The sequence below is a fragment of the Ahaetulla prasina genome, chromosome 18 (genome assembly GCF_028640845.1).
Source record: "Ahaetulla prasina isolate Xishuangbanna chromosome 18, ASM2864084v1, whole genome shotgun sequence".
Lineage (NCBI taxonomy): Eukaryota > Metazoa > Chordata > Lepidosauria > Squamata > Colubridae > Ahaetulla > Ahaetulla prasina.
This window is the reverse complement of record NC_080556.1, coordinates 2,125,300-2,142,092: the sequence shown is the minus strand read 5'-3', so window position 1 is coordinate 2,142,092 and position 16,793 is coordinate 2,125,300.

Here is a 16,793-nt window from a genome sequence, read left to right as displayed (position 1 = left end):
TACTAAAAATTAAAAAATGTGAAAATTTAAAAATCAGGCCAGTCCCGCTTGGATAAATAAATAAGTAGGGACTTGGAACCCTTTCCCGCACTTACGACCAATGCAGCATCCCCATGGACTCATATTTATGACAGTTGTAGCATCCGGGAGGGGGGAAGTCACATCCCCTTTCGCGACCTTCCATCCACCAAAGTCAACTGGTTTCACTTAACCACCGCAGGGGCAAAATTCACTTAAACAAATGTCTCACTTAGCAGCATAAATTTTGGGCTTCCTTACAGTCGTATGTCAAGGACTACCTGTATCTATCCTTTACAGCACTCTCGGGGCAATTTATAATAGAGACACATTATTTGCATCTTGCCCCCCCCTCCCCCCCAGCAATCAGGGTCCTCGTTTTACCGACCTCGGAAGGACGGAAGGATGAATCAAACTTGAGCCGGTCAGGATCGAACTGCTGACAGTCGGCAGAATTTTTACCTAAAATGCTTCAAAGTCCTGCTCACGATGTTTTGGGTGGGCATCAACCCGCAGGGCTGCCGTCGGTCAGCAAGGCTGAAATTGGGTTTTTGCCGTGAGCGACAGGCTGGATTGGATGGCCTCTAGGGGTCCCCTGGAGCACACGCCCCATGCGCAACAGGGCAAGGTTTCGGGGAAGCAGGAATGGTACAGATCTGGGGGTAAATTTCTTAAAGCTCTAATGCCGTTTTTTTTTTGATGGGCTGGATAGATTTCAAAGAATGTTTTTTCCTGACGATTTAAGTTTCGTTTTAAAAACTTAAAAGGGTATTTTACCTTTTTCGTATCCTTTGATCTTTCAAGGTTCTAAATTCTTCTTTCCACAGATTCTCATAATCTCTCTCTGTCTCTCTCTGTCTCGCTCCTCCCCTTTCTGTCTCTCTTTTTCTGTCTCTCCTTCTCCCCTCCCTCTCTTTCTCCCACTTTCTCGCTCTTTCTTTCTCTCTCCCCCCTCTGTCTCTCTCTTCCTCCCTCTCTCCCTCCTGCTCTCTTTCCTTCTCTCTCTTTCTCTCTTTCATTCTCTCCTCCTCCCTCTCTTTTTCTCTTTCCTTCCCCTCTCTCTATCCCCCTTTTCTCTCTCTCTCTCTCTTTCTCTTCCTTCCTCTCTTTCTCCTCTCTTTCCTTCTCTTTCTTTCTCTTGCATTCTCTCTCTCCTTCCCCTCCCTCTATCACTCTTTTCTCTCCCCTTTTCTCTCTTTTTCTCTCTCTTTCTCTCTTCCTCCCCCTCTCTTTCTCCTCTCTTTCTTTCTCTTTCTTTCTCTCTTTCATTCTCTCTCCCACCCTCCCTGACTCTCTTTTTCTCTCTCTCCTTCCCCTCCCTCTATCCGTCTCTTTTTTTCTCCGTCCCTCTCTCCCTCTTTCTCTTTCTGTCTCTCTCTCTCTCTAATCCATCTTTCAATTCTTTTTTTCAATAACCCATCAAAATTCAGTTGTCAGTGCAGCATGTCTTAAAAGAGGCTAAAATTGCAAGAGTTTCTTAAAGCATTCTAGGTCATATTGTTTAGATAATGCTTGTTTCATAATATGGCATGTTTCGTAATATTGTAGCGTCTCTCTCCTTCTTTCTCTCTCTCTCTCTAAAATAAATAAAAATTAATATTTATTTATTTATGAACATATACATTATTTATACATTTATTTATCTCCAGTACATTATTATTATTATTATTATTATTATTATTATTATTTATTTGATTTTTATACCGCCCTTCTCCCGAAGGACTCAGGGCGGTGTACAGGCAAGATAAAACAATACAATATACAGATTAAAATACCATTTAAAAACTTATTTAAATTAGCCTGAAATTAAAATTTCCGTAAACTAAAAACCCCGTTTAAAAATTAATAAAATTTCACATTAAAAAATTATATTTTTCACATTATATACTCAATCTGTTTTATTGTTTTCGTTTTCAACTACGCCTCTCGCATTTCTAAATTGTAAGTCATTTTAAACTTTAATATATATATATATATATATATAAATTTTAAGAGGTGCTTAATCCAGGCATTTCAAGAAAACATTTTTTTTTGCCTTCTGGTTATTTTTCCGTTTATTTTCTCTTGAATTCTCCATTACCATAGGGATGCTGTAAGAGTCACCACGTCCAAGCTTTAACCAAAAACTGTCTACCATTGACCTCACCCCATTCCTAAGAGGTCTTTAAAGGGCGTGCATAAGTGCACAAAAGTATTTATTTATTTATTTATTTATTTATTTATTTATTTATTTATTTATTTATTAAATTTTTATACCGCCCTTCTCCCGAAGGACTCAGGGCTTGTTCACAGCCAAAATAAAACAACAGTGAATAAATACAGAATAAAATCAATAATTTAAAAAAAACTTATTAAATACGGCCCCAAATTAAAATACATTTAGAAACAATAAAACCCACTTTTACTGTTCCTGTCCTATTGTTTTTCTTTCATTATATGTGCTTTTATATCATGTTGTGACAAAAATAAATAAATAAATAAATAAATAAATAAATAAATAAATAAATAAATAAATACATACATACATACATACATACATACATACATACATACATACATACATAAATAAATAAATAAAAAAGTCGAGGAGGGTCTGTCGGTGGATTTTGCCAGAAACTTATTTTGGTCTTGCCTGCAGCACAAATTCAATTTTTCTCTCTACTTTCTCACGAAGAGAGAATAATTCCTGAATAATTTAGGAAACTAAACTTGGTTTAATTCCATTAAAACAGCCTCGCAGGGTGCATATAAATAGAGGGGAAAACGAGCGTTCCTAGCTGGATTTGAAAACTGTGTAATTCAGCGAGTCCTCCATTTACGAGGATTCACTTAGTGACCGTTCCAAGTTACAACAGCACCCCAAAAAAAAAAAGGGACTTGTGACTTTTTTCCCACAAGTTAACGACCGTCGCAGTGTCCTCGCCATCCCGTGATCAACATTCAGACACTCGGCAGCCGACTCACATTTACGACGGTCGCAATGATTTCCCCTTTAGCGACCTTCTGACAAGGGAAGTCCAAGGGGGGGGGGAGTGGGAAGCCGGATTCGCTTAACGCCCGTGTGACTAAGAACGGCGGTGATTCATTTAGCAACCGTGTGACTAATTTAAGAATGGTGGCGATTCACTTAACAACGGTGGCGAGAAAGTTCATATCACGGGGCCAAATCCGCTGAACAAATGCCTCGTTTAGCAACATAAATTCTGAGCTCGACTTGCGGTCACAAGTTGAGGACTTTCAGTATTGGGGGAGGGGTTCTGATTACCGACCAGCTATAACCGTGGGTTTTTTTTTGGTCTTGATCTCCTGGAAGAGGCATTCAAAGGGGACAGAGACCCCCAATACAGACAGTCCTCAACTTACGACCAAAATGGAGCCCAACAGTGGTCCCGCCCACCCATCCCATGAGAACCAACTCTCATTGGTTCTCCGGATAAGCTCCGCCCCCCCAGGTAGCCCACCTTGGAATTGGCTTGAAGCCAGTTTTCTGCATTTCAGAAAACTTTTCTTGCGGGGAGCAATTAAACTTTGGGAAGTTTCTTTTTCTTTTTAAATACTTTTTATTTTTTTAAAAAAACAAGCCATAGCAAACACTAGTATAAAAAACATACTCCTTGTTTACATCAGCTTCGTATCGGTAATCCTCTATTATTTACATTTTCCCCTCTAGTTTTCTTTAATTATACTTATCTTCATGTCCCATTATCCCTTATTTCTGTATATATCTTCCGTCATACCTGTAATTATAACAATACATTTTCTTTCATCCACTACCTTTTTTTGTGATCTTTTCCCCCTTTTTACTCCTTTACCATTTCTCATTTCTATCCAACTATACAATTTATTCCATACTATGTAATATTCTGCATCTTCCTTTTCTTTTATCTCCTTCGTTAATTTATCCATCTCGGCACAGTCCAGGATTTCCCTTATCGCTTCCTCCTCCGATGGTATATTCTCATTTTTCCAGTTCTGTGCGTAAGATATTCTTGCGGCTGTTATTATGTGTAGGATTAGATAGATAGATAGATTGCTTATTCGTATCCTATGACTATCATTAAGTGTTGTACCTTAGAATTCTTGATGAAGGTATCTTTTCTTTTATGTACACTGAGAGCGTTATGCACCAAAGACAAATTCCTTGTGTGTCCAATCACACTTGGCCAATAAAAAATTCTATTCTATTCTATTCTATTCTATTCTATTCTATTCTATTCTATTCTATTCTATTCTATTCTATTCTATTCTATATGAATATATTTTCTTTTTATGTACACTGAGAGCATATGCACCAAGACAAATTCCTTGTGTGTCCAATCACACTTGGCCAATAAAAAATTCTATTCTATTCTATTCTATTCTATTCTATTCTATTCTATTCTATTCTATTCTATTCTATATGAAACTATTTTCTTTTTATGTACACTGAGAGTATATGCACCAAGATAAATTCCTTGTGTGTCCAATCATACTTGGCCAATAAAAAATTCTATTCTATTCTATTCTATTCTATTCTATTCTATTCTATTCTATTCTATTCTATTCTATTCTATTCTATTCTATTCTATTCTATTCTATTCTATATGAATGTATTTTCTTTTTATGTACACTGAGAGTATATGCACCAAGACAAATTCCTTGTGTGTCCAATCACACTTGGCCAATAAAAAATTCTATTCTATTCTATTCTATTCTATTCTATTCTATTCTATTCTATTCTATTCTATTCTATTCTATATGAATATATTTTCTTTTTATGTACACTGAGAGCATATGCACCAAGACAAATTCCTTGTGTGTCCAATCACACTTGGCCAATAAAAAATTCTATTCTATTCTATTCTATTCTATTCTATTCTATTCTATTCTATTCTATTCTATATGAATATATTTTCTTTTTATGTACACTGAGAGTATATGCACCAAGATAAATTCCTTGTGTGTCCAATCATACTTGGCCAATAAAAAATTCTATTCTATTCTATTCTAGGATTAGATACCTTATTTCTTTACTATATTTCCTATTGAATATTTCCCAGCGAAAAGATCTCTTCTTTCCCAGTCTATGGGTTGGTCAATTGTTTCTTCATCTGCCAAAAAAAAAATATTGGGCCAAAATCAGAAAACGGCTGGAAGAAATAAAAACTTTGGGAGGTTTCATGGCCCCCTCCCCTTAAGTAAACCCCTCCCCAGTCTCGGTTCTGGGTGGAAATTTATGGACCGTGATAAAAAAGTCTCCATAAAGTTTATTGCGAAAGGATTTTAAACCTAAATTACCCGGCTCAAGGTTAGATGGGGGAAGGCGTGGCCAATAAACCAGGTTTTGGTCTCGGTTTCTTATCTGGGGGAAGGGAGCTGTCTCTTTGCTTATGGGGGTGGGTGGGTTTGTTTGTCTTTTTTTGAAGAGGAATTTGCTTAAATCAGGAGCATTTACCCGAAAGAGGGCATCATTCAGGGCTGTGTTGTGCAATTATATGACACACACAAACCACACAAAAATAAGTCATGAAGTCAAGGATCTGTCATTTTACAGTCGGTAGGTGGTGGTGTTTTTTTTTCTTCAAGGTTTCTAATTTTATTGGGCCACCACAGCCGCCCAGAGTGATTTGAAATGTGAGGGGCGGTAAATACATTCAATGAATAAATAGATGTATATTGTTATTAGAGATACGTAAGTTGATTGAATGTAATAATAAGGTTTAATTATCTGATCAGTTTCATTTGTATTGGAATGTATGGTGCCCAGGGGCCGCATGGTTCATGAGACATAGATGGATATATATATAGAGAGACATATATAGAGAATATATATATATTATATATATTTTACACGGGAGAAAACCCGAACAACCAAAGACCTACATATATATATATATATATCAAGAGAGAGAGAGAGAAAGACATTGATATATATAGAAAGACATCATACATAGATGATAGATAGATAATAATGATGATAGATAGAGATAGACAGAGAGACAAATACACACACACACACACACACACACACACATATATATATAGAGATAGACAGAGAGACAAATGTGTGTGTGTGTGTGTGTGTGTGTATAGAGAGAGAGAGACAGAGAGAGGGGGGGAATCTTTTTCCAAGCAACAAGAAAGTAGATTTTGAAGAAGTGTGGGATCTCTAACCCACCCTCTAATGATGGAGGGAGGAAGGGAGATTCTATCTATCTATCTATCTATCTATCTATCTATCTATCTATCTATCTATCTATCTATCTATCTATCTATCTATCTGATAGAGAGATGATAGATAGATAGAAAGATATGAACGAATAGATAGAAGATAGATATAGATGACAGACACATAGATATACATAGAAGAGAGATGAGAGAGAGAAAGATGATCGATCGATAGGCAGACAGATGAAAGAGAGAGAGGGGGGGAAGGGGGGAGGGGATATTTTCCCAAGCGACAAGAAAGTAGATCTTGAAGGAGAAGTGTGGGGTCTCTACCCCCCCCCCGCCCCCAAGGGTGGCATCAGAGAATCTCCCAAATCCAAAGCGAACAGCTGGCGGAGAACGGCTGGCCGGTTGGCTGGCTGGGATGTACCCCGCCCCGCCATCTAGATCTGTGCCAGGAGGGGAATTTCCTGGCGGCGGGGAAGCCGAGAGATTCGGAGCGGCGGGGGGAGTGGGGGGGGGGGCTGGGTGGAAGGAAGCCGAGGAGGGACGACCCCCCCCCACTCCCCTCCCCAATTCAGACCACGGGTAGCCTTACACCACTCTTCAGGCGGAGAGCGGCTAGTCCCTAAGGAGGAGGAGCAGGCGGGGAGACCCCCCCCTCTTTTTGTTTTTAAATCACGACCCCCTCCCCCGGCCCATTTCAGGACCCTCGAGAGCGCCCGCTTCTCTCCTCCTCCTCCTCCTCCGATAGACTGCGCCCGCCCGCGGAGGCTCCACCTTGCCTCCCCTTCCCCCGGAGGGGATGGGATGAGAAAGAGGGAGGGGAGGGGAGGGGGCGGTCGTAGAGGCTCCCCCGCGCTCGCCGCCCCCTCCCCGCCTCTAGCGCCAGTCTCCTCCCCGCGCTCGGCGGCGGAGGCAGCATCATCGGCGGCCGGCCGAGCTCGGCGGAGTCCCCCGCCTCGCTTCCCACCGCATCATCTCCGGACCCGGCCAGCGCCCCCTCCCCTTCTGCCCCCCCACCCCCCACCCCCGTCCCTGCGGACCCCTTCCCCTCCCTCCCTCCTCCCTCTCTCTCCTTCCCACCCTCCGGAGCTCCATGGCCGCCTAGAAGCCGCCGAGAGCGCCTCGCTATGGGGCCCCCGCCGCCCCCACCCCGCCCCGCCGCCCCCCCCCCCCCCCGCCACCCCCTCGCCCGGCCCAGGTGCGCTCCGGCTCCTGCTTCTCTTGCTGCTCCCGCGGCCGGCCGCCTCCGTCGAAGGTAAGTCGGGCGCAAAAGGATGCTCCAGCCATCCGCCTGGCCCGGGAGACCCCCCACCCCCACCCTGGGTGTGGGGAAGGGCCGCCATGGCCGCCGCGGTGGGCAACGGTGGGACCCTCCCCTCCTCTCCCCCAACATCACACACCCCGGGGTCGGGGATGGGTGGTTTTTTTCTTGGGAGCGCAAAATCCCCGGGGCGCGCCAATGGAGAACGAATCGCCAATGCGGGGAGGGGGCTTCCCAGTCTTCCCAGTGACCCCCTCGCACCGTGCTGTTGATCCGCCTTTTAGAACAGCCCCCCCCTCCCCATTCCTTCGCCCCACCGAGAAGTGGAGGCGGGGGGTCTCCTCCTTCGCGCGGACCGATGCAAAGATGCTGGCGCTGGCTCCCGGCGGAGGTTGCACAGGGCTTGGGGATGCTCCTTGCAAACGCGGGGCGGGCGGCCCCCTTGGCTAGAGCCCTTGGCCTTTGGGGTTGGTGTCCTCTCCCCAGCTTTTCTTCCCCCCCCCTCCCGCTTTTCTGCACCTCTGCTCCCCACCCTTTTAGACGTGGGAGGGAAAAAAAGCCGGATTTTCTTGCCGGAGTTGGGGGTCTCTCTCTCCCTCTCTCTTTCTGCAGTATTTTACATATCCAGGGTGGGCTTTTGAGGCAAGAGAGAAGAAAGAAGGAAGAAGGAAGAAGAAGGGGAGGGAGAGAAATATGGGGTGATGCCCTCTGGGGGTTGAAAGGGGGGGGGTTGGGTTTTTTTTTTCCCCAAGACATCTTTCATCTCCCAAGCCCCCCACCCCAAAATGGATAGCCCACCCCCACCCCTGCTTTTTTGACGGCTTGCGTTTTCCTAGAGAGAGAGAGAGACAGACAGAGAGGGGGGGAGGAAATGCCATCTCTGTCTTTTAAGAGGGAAGTGGAACATCAGGTGTGTTATGGCGGCATTGTTGCACATGAAGGATGGCATCACAGGTGTGTCGTCATTGTGGTTTTCGCCGGTGCTGGAGTTGAACCGGTGTCATTTAGGCCGGGCGGCCCCCACAAAACTAACCCGTTCAGGCCTTTAATTCTGGAGACTTGGCGTTTCAGGCTACCCCTAATTTGAATTAATTTATTTTTTTATATATTTTAATGGGTCACAAAACTAACCTGTTCAGGCCTTTAATTCTGGAGACCTGGCGTTTCAAGCCACCCCTAATTTGAATTAATTTTTAAAAAATATTTTTATGGGTCTCAAAACTAACCCGTTCAGGCCTTTAATTCTGGAGACCTGGCGTTTCAAGCCACCCCTAATTTGAATTAATTTATTTTTTTTAATATTTTTATGGGTCACAAAACTAACCCGTTCAGGCCTTTAATTCTGGAGACCTGGCGTTTCAGGCTACCCCTAATTTGATCTATTATATATTTGATCTATTATATATATAATCCTTCTCCAAAATTCCTCCAGTGGAATTCCCTTCCCACGGGAATTCCCGCCTTTTTCCATTTTGTCCACCTTTTAGGTGACATTTTTTTGGGTGGGGACATGGTACAGGAAAAAATTGCAAAAGGTGGCATTTTTTTTATAACCCCGCTTGGCGTGGGAAACCCCAAATCCCGTTAAACTAAAATTGAGTTTTGGGGGCTCTTGGATTGCCGCTGTTGAGAAAGGGACCCTCCTTTGAGCTGTGAGAATCCCTGTCGGTTGGAATTCACTAGAATCTGGATATTTTAATGCGCTGCGGGAATTCAAAATTAAATTCGCTTCGTCGTGAGGTTCGAAGACGTCAAACGGCCTGCTTTGAATCTCGTCCCACCTAGCTGGGTTTTTTTTTTCCTCGAGATTTTTCTGGGTTTGCCTTCTTTCAAAGACTCCCCCAAATCCCGCATTTGGGGGGGAGACGCGTCTGGAACATTCCACACGCCTTGAGTGGGGCCTGGGATGGATGGAAGTGGGGGGGAAGGAAGATGTGCGCGAGCGGGTGGATGATTTTGATGGATACAAAATCAATTTCCTCCCCATTTTTCTCCCCTTTGGGGCAGTGGGCTAGGTGAGGGGGTGATCACCAATTTGAAGAGAATAAGGTGGGGGCGCAGACAGCCAAGGCGAGGATAATTTCAAAATGGCGGAGAAGGATGATGTTGCTTGGCAAGGGTATGGGGTGCTTATCATTGTGCAGACTCCATTCATTCATTCATTCATTCATTCACTCATCTCTCTCTCTCTCTCTCTCTCTCTTTCTGCATGTGTGTGTGTACACACACACATATATAAACTTTATTTATCTCTCTATATCTTTCTAGCTCTCTCTCTCTCTGAATTATCTCTCCCTCTATTTATCTATGTCATTCTATCTTTCTGTCTCTGTGTCTATCTACCATCTATCTATCATCCATCTGTCATCTACCTATCATGTATGTATGTATGTATGTATGTATGTATGTTATGTGTCTATCTGTCTGTCTGTCTCTCTCTCTTTTATCTATCCATCTCTATATCTGTTTATAATCTCGCTCTCTCCCATCCATCCATCCATCCACCTACCATCTTTCTTATTCTTTCTTTCTCTATCTATCTATCTATCTATCTATCTATCTATCTATCTATCCATCCATCCATCCATCCATCCATCGTCTTTCTTTCTTTCTTTCTCTTTCTTTCTTTCTTTCTTTCTTTCTTTCTTTCTTTCTTTTTATCATTTCTCTCTCTCTCATCTATCTATCTATCTATCTATCTATCTATCTATCTATCTATCTATCTATCTATCTTTGTCTCTCCCATCCATCCATCCATCCATCGTCTTTCTTTCTTTCTTTTTCTTTCTTTCTTTCTTTCTTTCTTTCTTTTTATCATTTCTCTCTCTCTCATCTATCTATCTATCTATCTATCTATCTATCTATCTTTGTCTCTCCCATCCATCCATCCATCCATCGTCTTTCTTTCTTTCTTTTTCTTTCTTTCTTTCTTTCTTTCTTTCTTTCTTTCTTTCTTTCTTTTTATCATTTCTCTCTCTCTCATCTATCTATCTATCTATCTATCTATCATTCTATCTATCATTCTATCTATCTACATCTTTTTTTGAATCAACTTTTATTGATTTTTTTTTTCTTCCACACCCCCCCCCCACATATTTTATGAACAGAGTATTGGCCATGTCGTATCTTATACAACTTGTCATATCCAAATACATTTTGCATAGTTACAATTTCCGCCAAAATATCCTTTTTCCATACTTTTTAATCATATCTTAATATTTCTATGCTTATTATATAAACAACATCTTTTTCCGCCCTCAAATTCTAATTTCTCCGTATTTAATCATATATATTCTCTTTTAACTTTCATAGCGATTCATTCTGTATCCTGATAGATTTAAACATGTTCGGGGTTGCCTTTCTTCCATTTCATCTTTTTGTTTTACCACAATCTTTCTTCTCTCTCTCTCTCTCCTCTCTTTCCTCTCTCCCTCCCTTCTTTTATCCTTCCTCCTCTCCTACTCCTTCTCTACTTCCCCTTCCTTTCTCCCCCTCTTCCTTTCTATCTATCTTTCTATCCCTATCTATCTCTGTTATCCATCCATCCATCTTCAATGCTGCCCATCTTCTCCCTTCTAATTTCTTTACAATCAATTCTCAGCAGTTAGCTTCATATTCTGGCTTTATCTGCGACTAGGAAACAACCAATTCATTATACAAACCAAAGTCATTTTCTTAGCAAATTATTCTACCCAAAATATCCATTTTGTGTACTGCATCGTCCAGCTATTTTTTCGTTCTGTTTTGTTTTGGCTGAAAAGCTCTGGATTTGCCTCTGAATGCTACAGGGCTGAGCAGGGTGTTAATTTTCACTCAAATTACATCTATTTCCCCCGCCTCGCTATTGGAGAACGGCAGCTTTTAGCAAAATTGAAATAATTGGCGGTGTTCGAATTTTTGGCGCCTCCAAATGTTGTCTTCTGGGGAAACGCGACGCTGTCTATGAATCCTTTAAATTATATTTACATATTTTATCTTGGCATTAGTTATGCAGGGTTGTTTTATTTGACGCTGGTCACCGTCTCACAGTTTCCAAAGTGATCGTATTCGGTTGTGTCTGATTAATAGTAAAATCTATAAGATCCTTGTATATTTTGGTTTCTTTCCAAGAGTGCTAGCCATATATATATATGTAGTTCAAAGACTACTACAGCTTTAATTGCAATAATACAAGAGCAACCAATAGATTTAAACTTAATGTCAACCGCTTTAATCTAGATTGCAGAAAATATGATTTCTGTAACAGAATCATCAGTGCTTGGAATACTTTACCTGACTCTGTGGTCTCTTCTCATAATCCTAAAAGCTTTAACCAAAAACTTTCTACTATTGATCTCACCCCATTCCTAAGAGGACCATAAGGGGCGTGCATAAGCGCACAAACGTGCCTACCGTTCCTGTCCTATTGTTTTTCTTTTCTTCTTCATATATTTATATGTATATATATATATATATATATATATATATATATATATATATATATATATATATATATATATATATATATATATGCTTATACTATATAACCTTTTGTATGATAGTTACATATATTGTTGTGACAAAATAAATAAATAAAATAATATATATATGAATACTGGGGTAGGATAATTTAGACTCTGTTCCCACAATGGGATGGTTGGTTGCTTAATAAAAAAAAATTGCTTAATAAAAAAGAGAGCTTCGGGAATCAATATTTAGTTACTTTTCTGCTCTTCGAGATATTATCTATAAAAGCGTCTTGCTTCTGCCCAATCAATGATCCAAGGTGCGACCATAATTGTCTAGCTTGTAACATTTCATATTTGCACCTTCAGAAATCAAAGCCGCAAAATGCCAGCAAGGCTAAACTCTAAGGTAAGCTCCGAATTTTAACGGCACAGCCTTTCGCTCTTGGGAGGGTGAGATACCGATGTGGCTTATAGAACATTTGGATTTTCCTGTTTTCCAAAAGGAGTGCATTTGAACAGCTTATGAAATTTCTTGAAGATTCTTTCGTTATGTACAGATTGGGGTTATGCAAAAGGAGTTAGCGTGTTTTTTTTTTTAAAAAAAAAACTTTTATCCCTGACCAAGATCTGGCAACTTAAAATTATCCAAAGCATTTGATTTTGGCTTTCCATCATCCCCAGCTAAGAAGGGGATGGTCTTAGCTAAGAAGTCTTAGTCTAAGAAGATGGTCATTTTTTCAGCCTACCTCCTTGAAGGAACCAAGCTGCAGAAATGTTAGAAGTTTTTTTTAATATGATTTTGTATTGAAACTTAAAAATAGAAGACAAAGACTAATAAAAGCTCGTATAATAGGTAACACAGGCAGATTAAAAGATTCTGACTAATCTTGTTTCTATTTGAAATGGAACCTTTTGGCGAGAAATGGAGAGTCCTGAAATTTTAATTTTGGGAACTGATGATTAGAATTCTGTGGGATTGTGGAGATGAGGCAGATTATGGTTAATCTTAGAATAAGAAGAATTGGGTGTATTTTTTAATCAAGATTTGTACCAAAGAAAATCAGAACCTATTTTTTCTTTCTTTTCTTTTTCTATACTTTCATCTTGCTTTCTGTCTGACTTTCTTTTCAACTCTCCTTTCCTGTTTGTTTATTTTTTCATCCTCATGGATCAATGACTCTGAGCGGCTTGCAATGATATTAGTTGGATATAGTTTTATTAAATCTCAAATAATATCATTGCCAGCCGCTCGGAGTCATTGATGGCGAGAGAGGCGGCTCCAGCAATTGAATGAATGAACAAATAAACGAATGAATAAATGGAAGAAGAAAGAGAGCCAAGGGAAAGCAAAAAAAAAGAAAGAAAGGTTGAAGAAAAGAGAAGAGAAGAAAGAAAAGATTTAAAAAAACAGTTTCCAATATTTTTTACAGCATTTTTAAGTGCAATGATATTTCGATCTTTCTCGCCAAAGTTACATCGTATATATATATTTTTTGCTTTCCTGTCTAATCGTCCAACTCATAAATCAGAGATTCAGGATTTTTTCTCCATTTTGTGTAAAAATTTCTTTTCTTTAACCAAAGAAGTCAATTTACCCATCTCAACAGCTCAAAAAATCTGTCAATTTGTCCATCCTCGATAGGTTATACAGCATTGAATCTTTCTGTCTCTGCGCGTATAATCTTTCCACAGAAATCAAATATATAAATAATTTTGTATACCTTGGTTATTCATTAATCCCGAAAATAAAATTTCTAGCTTCTAAGGAATCTTAACCTTTAAATTCCTTTATATCTACGTAGGAGAACTTGGGCTATCCCAAGAGTCGGCAATCTTAAAGACCCATTTCCCATAGAAAAGAAAACACAGGGAGCCACAAAACCCTTCCTGTGCCTGACTATTTCTTGAGTGGCCACAAAACTATCATATTTAGTTGAATTAAATGTTCTGTTTTTTTCTGAAACTTTTCTATTCTTGGATTTATCCATGGTTGGTCTACCGGGGTCAAAAAACTCAATAAATCGCGTGTCAGGGGCCATCAAATTATTTTTGACTCCAAGGGACCACATAAGATGGATCTTCTCCTGACAATCTGTCCCTAACCTGGTTCTTCAGATCTTCCAAGGGTGTCACCACTTTAGTGGACTTCTTCCACCTTCTGGTTGTCCACCTTCTTCTTCCTTCCATTGTCTCCATCATCAGAGCCTTCTCCAAGGAGATAGGCCTTCATACCATGTGTCCAAAAATATTTGAAGCCTATGTTTTGTTCCTTGAGAGAGAACTCTGTGCTGGTTTTTTCAACGAATCTTTGTTTTCTTGGCCGTCTAGGGTCTTCTCAGGGTCTTCTCCCACACCCACCTTCAAAAAACAAATGTTTATCCATGGAGAACCTGGTTTATTCAACAATCCATAGTTTTCTTGGCTGTCTAGGTTCTTCTCAGGGTCTTTTCCAACACCCAACTTCAAAAAACAAACATTTGTCCATGGAAAACCTGGTTTATTCAACAATCCATTGTTTCCTCGGCTTTCTGGGGTCTTCCCAGAGTCTTCTCCAACACCCAACTTCTAAAAACAAGCAGTTCTCCATTCCCCAATCCTGTGATCAGATAAACCGTGGAAAATTACACCAGTAAGAATGCTTTTCTCGGAGGAAATTCTTCCTCGAAACCCTTTGTTTTCCACCCTACCAAGTTTTCCGTTCCGTTGAGTAAAGCTGTCGTAGCTGCATTTTGCACAGCACATTAAACCTGGTTAGTTTCTGGTGGCTTGGCAGAAGCAAACCCACTGGATACAAGTGGAGAATTCAGGAAAAGCAATAATTAAATACGCCCGAGAAGCAAGAAATGGAAAAATGTCACCGTTTTTTGTCCACAGCGACATCCGGTAGTAGCCCAAATTTCTGACCCAGGTTTTTTGTTTTTTTTAATTTGCATTTATATCCCGACCTTCTCCGAAGACTTACACTGTGTCAAGCAATAGTCTTCATTCTATTTGTATATTTATATACAAAGTCAACTTATTGCCCCCAACAATCTGGGTCCTCATTTTACCTACCTTATAAAGGATGGAAGGCTGAGTCAACCTTGGGCCTGGTGGGGCTTGAACCTGCAGTAATTGCAGGCAGCTACTGTTAATAACAGACTGTCTTACCAGTCTGAGCCACAGAGGTCCCTCAACCTCAACTGTCTTTTCGGGATCTGGTGAACTTGGAGATCTCCATAGTAATCTGCTACTCTGCTAATATAGCTGTGATGTTTATACGGGAGGGAATTTTAGTTCAGCTTTTACAAAGTCTTCGGAATTTATTTTCTAGTCCTTTGGCTACCTCCAAGTTTATTTTTATTCGTTGATTGGTTCAATTTTTATGCTACCCATCCCCTCCTAGTAACGTGACTCTCCGCAGAGTTGCAGTTGGAGGTAGACTTGGACTTACAGGCCACCATGGAGCCTGCCCAGTACGGTCACAAGTCGGGACGGTTGTAACATGGGTCATCGCAGAGCCGACCGACATCCAATTTTATGATCTCCCCCTCCCCCCGTGGTTTGTAAGCAAAGTCTTACAAACAGTGGCCGTTAAGTGAAGTTGTTTGGAGTAGGGTGCTTTGGTGCAAAACTGGAAGTAAGTGGAAGTAAATGTTGACTTTCAGCAAAAAATGGAAATAACAATAATGTAACTATGAGATGCTGCCAATGCTTCTATCTATCTATCTATCTAATCTATCTAATCTATCTATCTATCATTCTATTCTATTCTATCACCTGTCTGTTTATCTATCTATCTATCTATCTATCTATCTATCTATCTATCTATCTATCTATCTATCTATCTATCTATCTATCTATCTTCTATCTATATCTATCTATCTATCTATCTATCTATCTATCTTCTATCTATATCTATCTATCTATCATCTATCTATCATTCTATTCTATCTATCTATCTTCTATCTATATCTATCTATCTATCTATCATCTACCTATCATTCTATTCTATTCTATCACCTGTTTATCTATCTATCTATCTATCTATCTATCTATCTATCTATCTATCTATCTATCTATCTATCTATCTATCTATCTATCTCTATTATTCTATTCTATTCTATCACCTGTCTGTTTATCATCTATCTATCTATCTATCTATCTATCTATCATCTATCTATCTATCTATCTATCTATCTATCTATCTATCTATCTATCTATCTATCTATCTATCTATCTATCTATCTATCTCTATCATCTATCATTTATCATATATTTTTATCTCTCTCTCCTCTCCTCTCCTCTTCTCTTCTCTTCTATCTATGATCTATCTGTCTGTCTGTCTATCATCTATCATCTATCTTTATCTCTCCTATTCTATTCTGTTCTGTTCTGTTCTGTTCTGTTCTATTCTCTATCATCTTTCTGTCTATCATCTCTCTCTCTCTCTCTCTCTCATCTATTATTTACCGTCTCTCTCCCCCCCCCATCTATCATTCTCTCCCCCCCACCCCCGCTCATCTAAGTTTGATTCATTTTGGGGTATAACATTTGGCCTAACTTGAGGTTACAAACAGACAAACAGACGGGCGACTTTTAGTAGTGTATAGATGGCCTCTTGCGATCTCATTCGCTTTTCCACTCTCGCCACCCTTTTCCAGACTATCGGGGCGTGTGTAGGAAAATATTGATCTTACTAGAGCCCGGTGTGGTCACCGCTCAGCTGGGCTACTGCAAAAATAGCTATACATGGGGCTAACCTTGAAAACCTCCAGAAAGCTAGAGCCATTCAGAGTTATGATGGCTTCTCGTGGGTTTCTTTAGAGAGATGGAATGAATTACAATTTAAGTTGTTGTTGTTGTTGTAGTTGTTGTTACGGGTTTGTTTTCACACCGGTTATGTCTCTGGAGTTGGTTAGAGTCAGCCCCAG